This window comes from Triturus cristatus, chromosome 4_1 (genome assembly GCF_964204655.1).
Source record: "Triturus cristatus chromosome 4_1, aTriCri1.1, whole genome shotgun sequence".
Taxonomy (NCBI): Eukaryota; Metazoa; Chordata; class Amphibia; order Caudata; family Salamandridae; genus Triturus; species Triturus cristatus.
In genome coordinates this window covers 1201641848-1201652205 of record NC_140585.1, presented here as the reverse complement: position 1 = coordinate 1201652205, position 10358 = coordinate 1201641848, and positions in this window count along the sequence as shown.

Here is a 10358-nt window from a genome sequence, read left to right as displayed (position 1 = left end):
TGTGTTTCCCTGCACCTCTGAATGTGTTTTTATGCGTCATGTGCCTTGTTTTACACCGCTGAATGTATTTTATGCATCATGTGTTTTCCTTCCCTACACCTCTGAATGTGATGCATCATGTGTAATGTGCGTTTACCCCTACAGGTATTGTGACACTTAGGTGGTTGTTTGTTTTCTCCTAGTACAGGTGGTGCTAGTGAGGTCCTGGTTCCCTGCGCGATATTTTCCTAAAGTGGTTAGGGTTGCGTAGGTGGTACTTACCAGTTACCAGTAGTTACTGGTTGTGTGCTACATTTGCTATTTTTGTGCTACAGTATTATTCCTATGTTCTAAGTGCTAATTTCTACCAAGTGCTAATTCCTGACAGTGGTCCATGTGGCCCTGTCCCCTGTATATATAATCCCTTGTAAATTCTGCCCGTGCCGGTTGGCACATCGTAGAGTGTGTGTTCTTATATAATGTGTTTTGGTATAATACAAAGGTTATTTTTATATAATACCTTGTGTGGAGTTTCCTTTGTGGTGGGCCTTGGGTTTTGTTGCTGGGTGCGCGCGCAAACGCTTTACACATCGCCTCAGAGATAAGCCTGACTGCTCGTGCCAAGCTACCAAGGGGGTGAGCAGGGGTTATCTTTGGCGTGTAACTTCCTTGCCCTGACTAGAGTGGTGGTTTCTGCCTGACTTTGGCGCAAGCCTTAGCCAACCAGAAATCGCCATGTCTAACATTGGTGATCAGCGGTGGGATTTGGACTTGCGTTTGCGCTGTACCGCAGCAGCAACTGGCTGCACCACAAAACTCTGCATTTAGATAGTCACATGGTATAGGGATTATTGTGCTAAGTTTGTTTTTGTCATTTCTTTGGAAATGTCTTGTGCACTGTGAGTTAGGTGTCCCTAGCTCGGGAGGGTAGATCATCCCCATAAGTGCATTGTGTTTTCTGGATTCACCAGAGGGTGGGATCCAGTGGTGGCAGCATAATATTGTCCAGTACATTTGTTCCCCGCCCTGCGCCCAGAGTTGGTACCTGTGTCACGTGGTGGTCAGATTGAGGAATCCGGGGTGGTAGAAACTGCCTTACCAGTCCGAGGGGAGGGTTGTGTGTGGATGAATGGTGTGTGGCACTAGGCAAGTGAGTGTGAGTTCTCTGGGATAGAGAGCTTGCTGAACCCTCTTTGTGAATTGTGTACTCCTGTTAAGCTCAGACCCCTAGGTTCCCTGTGTAATCTTTTCTCAAGAACGTCCACCAAAATGGAGCCAGCTTTTGATTTCTGTGATCTGTTTGGGTACAGTATGTTGGAGTTGGTAAGGTTCTGTGAAGAGAGAGACATAGGGGTGGATGAGTCAGACACTCAGTCCGAACTTAGAAGCAGCCTGATCCTATGGCAAAAGGGTCAATGGGGTCTTGAGCGCAGTAGGATAAGGGCCCGGGCCTCACACCAGGAGGGTGGTGGGTCTGTGGGGAGCCCTGAAGATTCAGAAGAGGAGGAAGAAAGTCACCTGACGGGGACGCCAGTAGATAGTGGAGACCCCATAGATAGGGAGTCCCTTGCTGGGTCCAGTGTCAGGAGCAGCACCCCATCCCTTTCCCTGTCCCCAGAGGAGTGGATGGATAGGAGGGAAGAAAGGGAGCATCAGCTGGCCATGGAGAAGCTCAGGTTAGAGCATGCCAAGGAGATGGCGCAGCTGAATGTGGAGGAGAAAAAGTTTGAGACCGAGAGGGTCTTAACGGAGGAGAGGATAGCGGAGGCTGAGAGGGCCTTCGCCAGGGAGAAATTAGCTCTGGAGGGTAAGTTGTCCCCTGAACGCAGTTCTGGTTTGCTGGATTCCCCAGGGAGGGTAGAGTCCAGTGGTGGCAGCGAAATAGAGTCCACTGCAGGGCGTCCCATTCCCAGTTCACCCAGTCTGGTACCTGTTTCCCAAGAAGAGGAGAATAGGTTGAAATTCAGGGGCAGTAGGAAGCTATCTCACCAGTCTTGGGACACGTTTGTGGGTGAATGTGAGGATGCACTGGATGATTGGTTAAGGGTAAACACAAAACGGGATTTTGACGGACTGTATGCTCTGGTTATCAAAGAGCAGCTATGCAGTAGTTTTTATCCCGTATTGCGCCAACACCTGTTGGAATGTGATGCCTTGAATGCTTGGGACCTTGCAGAGGAAGCAGACTGCTGGGAAAGTGCCCAAGGTTCTGATGAGGCATGGGAGAGTACTTCCAGCAGTAGTGGCTCAGGTATCTTCCCGTCCTGGATGGGGGTGGAGGTTCAGAGCAGCCCGGCTAGGTCCCAGAGTAGTGAGAGGGGTGTAGGGGCTCACGGCCTATCTGAGTGGAGTAGGCGTGAGTGTGTGACTTCGAGTCCCCAGAGGCCCGAAACCCAGTCTCAGAACCTGGACGGTTTCTTCAGGGAACACCAGGTTGGGGGCCTTGGCTGTCCTGTGAGTCCATTTGAGGAGGATCTCCTAGTGTATGGAGGACCTGGAGCGTCTGTAAATAGAGCTCCAGTGGTTCTGATGTCTGGCAGTACCGCTCCAGTAGGGAGGGTACAGAAGTCCAGCGAGAGGAGTGGCATGGGGCTGTGTTCCCCGGTGGAGGAGCCAGTGGGTCAGGGACCAGCCGGGAGGGCTGAGTCTCCCAGAGGTGACCACACGTCTGTCCTGGGGGATCTTCGCGCACTGTCAGGTGGACAGGGGACGGGAGATCTGCGCCAGGCAGACTGTCACGTAACATATGAGGAATATGTTACTCTCGGGGGGATGGTGTGTAAGTCCCCAGAAGTCCTGGAGTGCCAGGCAATTATTCCACCAAAGGTCCTAGACCCGAGGTTGGGAGGCCAGGTTCAGGATCAGCCTGACCTGAAGGGTAGGACTACTGTAACAAGTGTCCTGACCGGTTTTTCTTCCAGAGCTACCGCCCCAGTTGGTAGGGAGCAGGACTCTGGAAGGGGGTGCAGAGGGTGGAAGAGCCCACCTCTGACCCCGGTGCAACCTGAGGGGTTAAACCCTAGGTTGGCAGACCAGTTCTCAGGGAGGGGTCCTGAGCTGGTAGGTGAGTTGCGTTACGGGGTTGCCTCTCAGAGGAAGAGAGGGCGAAACCCTAGAAGAAGAGGTAGGGGGAGGAGAGCCTCTCCCGTGACTTTTGGTCAGCTTGAGGGTACAGACCCTAGGCTGGAGGATCAGTGGCAGTTTAGAACTGCCCTGATGAGGGGTAGAGTGGAGAATGGCTGCTATGTGCCAGGGGTTACTACCCCCCACTCTGTGATTAGGCAAAGACCGGTGGCACCTGGGTGGCCTAGGGCCTGGTCTTGGCCGCGGACAACTTGGGAGTACCAGTGGGGTAGCCCAGTTGGTCCGGACAGTGGTGTTAGAAGGAATTCCATGGGTTCACCGTGGCGTAGAACCGGAGGGTGTCCCTGCAGTTGCGGGCCCGCGTCCGTGTTCTATCGCCCCAAGCAGGAAAGTCCATCACGGTGGTGATTGGTCTGCCCTGCGTTTTGGCTGGAAGGGGGTTGTGTTGGACTTGGCCCTTCTGGCAGGTTCACCCCTGAACTTTTTTTTGCTTTTATTGGTGACTTGGTGATAGTGGTTTTTGGTTTCTGCGCACTTTCCCTGTGTCCCAGGGTAAAGTGCGTGCGCACTGTGAGTGCATGTGGTGAGATAGGCCTGCCCTCCCATAGGAATGCATGGGGAATGTAGGTGTCCCTGGTAGTTCCTGATGCGTGGGGTGTGCAGGCTCGAGTTTGGTATGTGCGGACTCGTGGGATCGAATGCTTCGCAATGATGTATGATGCGTAATTGTGTCATGTGCGGAAGTGCCACTTCAAGGAGTTGGCATATTAGTGTAAAGTGTGTCTGGCGTGTGATTGGCTGGAGCTGGCTGGTGAGCCTGGCTCCAGGTGTCTGGTTGGGTCTGCCCCAGTGGTGAGTGTGAGATTAGCATGCTGATGGCTGGGGAGGAGTGCACCTTGGACCTGAATAGGGCAGGGCTTTCCCCACACAATGCTGGCTCCGCCCCCTGTGGTGCGACTGACGACCCTGGCCTGCACTCTGAATAGGGAAAGGGGCTGAGCAAAACAAAGTGCTCAGGAACCAGTTGTAACTGGTTCACCCCTTCCCTGCACCTTGAAGACAAAGGGTTTGACTGTATAAAAATGGGGCTGTGTCCCCACAGAAACTGTTCTCTGCCAGGATCTTACCTGAGGGGTGCTGCTGCTGCTGCCGCTGGACCAGAGGACCGCCACTTGGACTACCTCCCTGCCTGGAGGCCCAGTGAGCTGGCTCTGGGTCCAGCCTTGCCCCCCACCCCTGCCCTGCTGCATGCAGGGGAGAACTTTGCTGGACTTGGTGTCTGTGGGCATCCCTAAGCGCCTGGAAGCACTGGACTGGCCTTTAGCGCTGAGAGCGCTTTTCACTTTGTCCTGTAGCACTTGGAACGCGTTATTTCTGCAAGCCGGTGCCCACCCGGCGTTTGCCCCGTCTTTACTGATCCTGAGGTCCCCTGGCAGGTGCCCACCCTGCCAGGGACATTGCTGTGCTCGTTGGCGGGTGCCCACCCCGCTTATTTAATTATTTAATAGGCGTGTGCCCACCCCGCTCATTGGTTTTGACTACGAGGGAGCCTACCCCTCATTGCTGCCGGGGAGAAAGTCACCGCCGCGGCCCTTGTGCAAACAGGAAGTCAGGCAAGTCTTGTGGTGACGTGGGCGGGGCCTCGCCTCAACCCGGAAGCCGACGGGAGCCTACACCGCGCTCCGGTCCACGAAGCACGAGAAGATGAGTCCAGGCGGGAGCCCACCCCGCGCTGGACGGCGCCGAAAGAGCGGAGGAAAGCAGCAGTGGCTGGCGGGGCTCCCGTGAGGAGAGGAGAGCCCCGCGCCTACACCGGAGGAGGCGCCCCTGTCGTGAGGAGTCCTAGCGTCAGTCCGGTGAGTGGGGAGGAAGAAAGGGGGCCCGTCTTGGTACCTAAGCCCCGTGGGGCCCGCGCACACGTAGCTGGTGCCTGCTTTGGGGCACATTGACGGCGCTCGCAGCTGCCCCACTTGTCAGAGGGCAACTGCACCACGTGAGCACAGTTTGGATTCCCCTTCTGAGTCCGCGAACGGGACTCCAACGTAGAGAGCGGGTCCGTCCCCAGTGCTGGGGCTAAGTTCCCCTCAGTAGCGCCGCCGTAGCGGGCCACTGTGACAGGGGGCATTCTGTAAGAGTCCCAGGGGACTCCAACCCGGGGGCAGTATTCTTCTCGAGCCCCGTGAGGCTCCAACATACGGGGGCATTTTCTAGTCAGCAGAGCGTCCCCGGAAGGCAGCGGGTCGCTCCAACGTCGCCCCCACCTTTGTTCTAGAGCCCGTGAGGCTCCAACGTCGGGGGCAGTAGTTTAATAGAGCCCTGACAGGCTCTAGGGGGCATTTCATTGTTTTAGAGCCCAGAGAGGCTCCAAGGGCGACAGATTGGTTTTAAAGGCACAGTGGTGCCCAGGCGCATTTGTCCAGCTGCCCAGCACTTAGTGGGCAGCTGCAACGTGTAGGTTGTGCCTTGTGCGCCCTGGTTTGCACAGCCTGCGCAGGCGCGCCCTGACTCTGCTGGACACAGGGCGTCCTAGCCCCGACAAGGCCAGTTGGCCTAGAGACTGCCACAGGTGGTGGCTTTTGTGAGTTCTTTCGCAATTGTGTTTCCCTGCACCTCTGAATGTGTTTTTATGCGTCATGTGCCTTGTTTTACACCGCTGAATGTATTTTATGCATCATGTGTTTTCCTTCCCTACACCTCTGAATGTGATGCATCATGTGTAATGTGCGTTTACCCCTACAGGTATTGTGATACTTAGGTGGTTGTTTGTTTTCTCCTAGTACATGTGGTGCTAGTGAGGTCCTGGTTCCCTGCGCGATATTTTCCTAAAGTGGTTAGGGTTGCGTAGGTGGTACTTACCAGTTACCAGTAGTTACTGGTTGTGTGCTACATTTGCTATTTTTGTGCTACAGTATTATTCCTATGTTCTAAGTGCTAATTTCTACCAAGTGCTAATTCCTGACAGTGGTCCATGTGGCCCTGTCCCCTGTATATATAATCACTTGTAAATTCTGCCCGTGCCTGTTGGCACATCGTAGAGTGTGTGTTCTTATCTAATGTGTTTTGGTATAATACAAAGGTTATTTTTATATAATACCTTGTGTGGAGTTTCCTTTGTGGTGGGCCTTGGGTGTTGTTGCTGGGTGCGCGCGCAAACGCTTTACACATCGCCTCAGAGATAAGCCTGACTGCTCGTGCCAAGCTACCAAGGGGGTGAGCAGGGGTTATCTTTGGCGTGTAACTTCCTTGCCCTGACTAGAGTGGTGGTTTCTGCCTGACTTTGGCGCAAGCCTTAGCCAACCAGAAATCGCCATTTCTAACATTGGTGATCAGCGGTGGGATTTGGACTTGCGTTTGCGCTGTACCGCAGCAGCAACTGGCTGCACCACAAAACTCTGCATTTAGATAGTCACATGGTATAGGGATTATTGTGCTAAGTTTGTTTTTGTCATTTCTTTGGAAATGTGTTTCTTGTGCACTGTGAGTTAGGTGTCCCTAGCTCGGGAGGGTAGATCATCCCCATAAGTGCATTGTGTTTTCTGGATTCACCAGAGGGTGGGATCCAGTGGTGGCAGCATAATATTGTCCAGTACATTTGTTCCCCGCCCTGCGCCCAGAGTTGGTACCTGTGTCACGTGGTGGTCAGATTGAGGAATCCGGGGTGGTAGAAACTGCCTTACCAGTCCGAGGGGAGGGTTGTGTGTGGATGAATGGTGTGTGGCACTAGGCAAGTGAGTGTGAGTTCTCTGGGATAGAGAGCTTGCTGAACCCTCTTTGTGAATTGTGTACTCCTGTTAAGCTCAGACCCCTAGGTTCCCTGTGTAATCTTTTCTCAAGAACGTCCGCCAAAATGGAGCCAGCTTTTGATTTCTGTGATCTGTTTGGGTACAGTATGTTGGAGTTGGTAAGGTTCTGTGAAGAGAGAGACATAGGGGTGGATGAGTCAGACACTCAGTCCGAACTTAGAAGCAGCCTGATCCTATGGCAAAAGGGTCAATGGGGTCTTGAGCGCAGTAGGATAAGGGCCCGGGCCTCACACCAGGAGGGTGGTGGGTCTGTGGGGAGCCCTGAAGATTCAGAAGAGGAGGAAGAAAGTCACCTGACGGGGACGCCAGTAGATAGTGGAGACCCCATAGATAGGGAGTCCCTTGCTGGGTCCAGTGTCAGGAGCAGCACCCCATCCCTTTCCCTGTCCCCAGAGGAGTGGATGGATAGGAGGGAAGAAAGGGAGCATCAGCTGGCCATGGAGAAGCTCAGGTTAGAGCATGCCAAGGAGATGGCGCAGCTGAATGTGGAGGAGAAAAAGTTTGAGACCGAGAGGGTCTTAACGGAGGAGAGGATAGCGGAGGCTGAGAGGGCCTTCGCCAGGGAGAAATTAGCTCTGGAGGGTAAGTTGTCCCCTGAACGCAGTTCTGGTTTGCTGGATTCCCCAGGGAGGGTAGAGTCCAGTGGTGGCAGCGAAATAGAGTCCACTGCAGGGCGTCCCATTCCCAGTTCACCCAGTCTGGTACCTGTTTCCCAAGAAGAGGAGAATAGGTTGAAATTCAGGGGCAGTAGGAAGCTATCTCACCAGTCTTGGGACACGTTTGTGGGTGAATGTGAGGATGCACTGGATGATTGGTTAAGGGTAAACACAAAACGGGATTTTGACGGACTGTATGCTCTGGTTATCAAAGAGCAGCTATGCAGTAGTTTTTATCCCGGATTGCGCCAACACCTGTTGGAATGTGATGCCTTGAATGCTTGGGACCTTGCAGAGGAAGCAGACTGCTGGGAAAGTGCCCAAGGTTCTGATGAGGCATGGGAGAGTACTTCCAGCAGTAGTGGCTCAGGTATCTTCCCGTCCTGGATGGGGGTGGAGGTTCAGAGCAGCCCGGCTAGGTCCCAGAGTAGTGAGAGGGGTGTAGGGGCTCACGGCCTATCTGAGTGGAGTAGGCGTGAGTGTGTGACTTCGAGTCCCCAGAGGCCCGAAACCCAGTCTCAGAACCTGGACGGTTTCTTCAGGGAACACCAGGTTGGGGGCCTTGGCTGTCCTGTGAGTCCATTTGAGGAGGATCTCCTAGTGTATGGAGGACCTGGAGCGTCTGTAAATAGAGCTCCAGTGGTTCTGATGTCTGGCAGTACCGCTCCAGTAGGGAGGGTACAGAAGTCCAGCGAGAGGAGTGGCATGGGGCTGTGTTCCCCGGTGGAGGAGCCAGTGGGTCAGGGACCAGCCGGGAGGGCTGAGTCTCCCAGAGGTGACCACACGTCTGTCCTGGGGGATCTTCGCGCACTGTCAGGTGGACAGGGGACGGGAGATCTGCGCCAGGCAGACTGTCACGTAACATATGAGGAATATGTTACTCTCGGGGGGATGGTGTGTAAGTCCCCAGAAGTCCTGGAGTGCCAGGCAATTATTCCACCAAAGGTCCTAGACCCGAGGTTGGGAGGCCAGGTTCAGGATCAGCCTGACCTGAAGGGTAGGACTACTGTAACAAGTGTCCTGACCGGTTTTTCTTCCAGAGCTACCGCCCCAGTTGGTAGGGAGCAGGACTCTGGAAGGGGGTGCAGAGGGTGGGAGAGCCCACCTCTGACCCCGGTGCAACCTGAGGGGTTAAACCCTAGGTTGGGAGACCAGTTCTCAGGGAGGGGTCCTGAGCTGGTAGGTGAGTTGCGTTACGGGGTTGCCTCTCAGAGGAAGAGAGGGCGGAACCCTAGAAGAAGAGGTAGGGGGAGGAGAGCCTCTCCCGTGACTTTTGGTCAGCTTGAGGGTACAGACCCTAGGCTGGAGGATCAGTGGCAGTTTAGAACTGCCCTGATGAGGGGTAGAGTGGAGAATGGCTGCTATGTGCCAGGGGTTACTACCCCCCACTCTGTGATTAGGCAAAGACCGGTGGCACCTGGGTGGCCTAGGGCCTGGTCTTGGCCGCGGACAACTTGGGAGTACCAGTGGGGTAGCCCAGTTGGTCCGGACAGTGGTGTTAGAAGGAATTCCATGGGTTCACCGTGGCGTAGAACCGGAGGGTGTCCCTGCAGTTGCGGGCCCGCATCCGTGTTCTATCGCCCCAAGCAGGAAAGTCCATCACGGTGGTGATTGGTCTGCCCTGCGTTTTGGCTGGAAGGGGGTTGTGTTGGACTCGGCCCTTCTGGCAGGTTCACCCCTGAACTTTTTTTTGCTTTTATTGGTGACTTGGTGATAGTGGTTTTTGGTTTCTGCGCACTTTCCCTGTGTCCCAGGGTAAAGTGCGTGCGCACTCTGAGTGCATGTGGTGAGATAGGCCTGCCCTCCCATAGGAATGCATGGGGAATGTAGGTGTCCCTGGTAGCTCCTGATGCGTGGGGTGTGCAGGCTCGAGTTTGGTATGTGCGGACTCGTGGGATCGAATGCTTCGCAATGATGTATGATGCGTAATTGTGTCATGTGCGGAAGTGCCACTTCTAGGAGTTGGCATATTAGTGTAAAGTGTGTCTGGCGTGTGATTGGCTGGAGCTGGCTGGTGAGCCTGGCTCCAGGTGTCTGGTTGGGTCTGCCCCAGTGGTGAGTGTGAGATTAGCATGCTGATGGCTGGGGAGGAGTGCACCTTGGACCTGAATAGGGCAGGGCTTTCCCCACACAATGCTGGCTCCGCCCCCTGTGGTGCGACTGACGACCCTGGCCTGCACTCTGAATAGGAAAAGGGGCTGAGCAAAACAAAGTGCTCAGGAACCAGTTGTAACTGGTTCACCCCTTCCCTGCACCTTGAAGACAAAGGGTTTGACTGTATAAAAATGGGGCTGTGTCCCCACAGAAACTGTTCTCTGCCAGGATCTTACCTGAGGGGGGCTGCTGCTGCTGCCGCTGGACCAGAGGACCGCCACTTGGACTACCTCCCTGCCTGGAGGCCCAGTGAGCTGGCTCTGGGTCCAGCCTTGCCCCCCACCCCTGCCCTGCTGCATGCAGGGGAGAACTTTGCTGGACTTGGTGTCTGTGGGCATCCCTAAGCGCCTGGAAGCACTGGACTGGCCTTTAGCGCTGAGAGCGCTTTTCACTTTGTCCTGTAGCACTTGGAACGCGTTATTTCTGCAAGCCGGTGCCCACCCGGCGTTTGCCCCGTCTTTACTGATCCTGAGGTCCCCTGGCAGGTGCCCATCCTGCCAGGAACATTGCTGTGCTCGTTGGCGGGTGCCCACCCCGCTTATTTAATTATTTAATAGGCGGGTGCCCACCTCGCTCATTGGTTTTGACTACGAGGGAGCCTACCCCTCATTGCTGCCGGGGAGAAAGTCACCGCCGCGGCCCTTGTGCAAACAGGAAGTCAGGCAAGTCTTGTGGTGACGTA